The following is a 1,193-nucleotide window of genomic DNA, read 5'->3' on the forward strand; positions in this document are numbered from 1 at the left end:
AGGGTCCACCTATTTCACTCTTAAATTGAAACCTGGGTCTTACCTCTCGAATAACTACAAATATGTGGCATTTTGGAAATGGACATTCTGCTGATGCCTTTCAGATATTTGCCCAGTTTTATCAGGAAAACACGGGGATTTACCTGTCACCTTTTCCTTGTCTCTTATCCATGCCTCTGTCTCTGTCGAGACAGGACACTCTGGGATGAAGCCTGCAGTCATTTCCTGGCTGGAAGGAGGAGCCCTGAGGTCAGGGAGGAGAGGCGTGTGTGCAGGGGAATGTTTGAGGACCTTTGCTATCTCAGGCCCTGTGCAGTGTATGGGTGACCTGAGCATGTATGAAACACACTGCTGAGTCCGGTGGACTCCTGGATCCATGGGTCTGTGACACACTCATGCGGCTCTTCACTCCCCTGGACTGTCTGTCACAGAATGATCCTGTAATTTGCGTCCACGTCTCTGTTGTTATTTTTGCTCTCTGTCAGTCAATGAGATTCATCGTTCCTGATTCACCCCCTCCCCTATCTATGACTTACCTGATTGGATTCACAACCACGGTGTCACTATACCTGTAAAAATATTTTTAGACCTTTTTGTTTAAATCCGAATAAGTGAGCACATAACAGAGCTAGTTTGGATCTGAACTATAGTACATGGAGGAGTGCCTTGCATTGCCTGAAGGTGACCTGTTCAATAACCAGCATCACATATGGTTCCTGAACGTTACCAGGTCTGCTCAAAAACAAAAACAAAACCTAGTGTAGTTTTGCCAAGATCCTCACAATTTTCCACTAACCGGAACTTTTCCTTAGTGTGGGACTCTTTGGACTTTGAGAACTACAGAGATGTATTCTAAATTCGTGGCATCATTTTCCAACTTTTTTTTTCTGACAAGTTCTTGAATTGCATATTGTGTTAAGTTCCAGAACTGAAACCGTGGCTTCAGGATTTGGCATTACAGCACTTTGATTTGGGAATGAGGTCAGCAAGTACGACAGCGTTGGTAAGATTCGCTAATTCAGAATAAATATTATTATGCCAGCGGGATAGCTCAGTGGACCAAGTATGTAATTGTTAAGGTGGAGGGCTTGGCGTGGCAGGGAGGAATTCCAAAGCCTGTTGCTTGGAGTAGAGGACCCTTACCTTCAATAGGTACTGAAATCAACCATGTATAAAAATACTGTGAGTTTTCA

The sequence above is a fragment of the Sorex fumeus genome, unplaced genomic scaffold (genome assembly GCF_029834395.1).
Source record: "Sorex fumeus unplaced genomic scaffold, SorFum_2.1 ptg000134l, whole genome shotgun sequence".
Lineage (NCBI taxonomy): Eukaryota > Metazoa > Chordata > Mammalia > Eulipotyphla > Soricidae > Sorex > Sorex fumeus.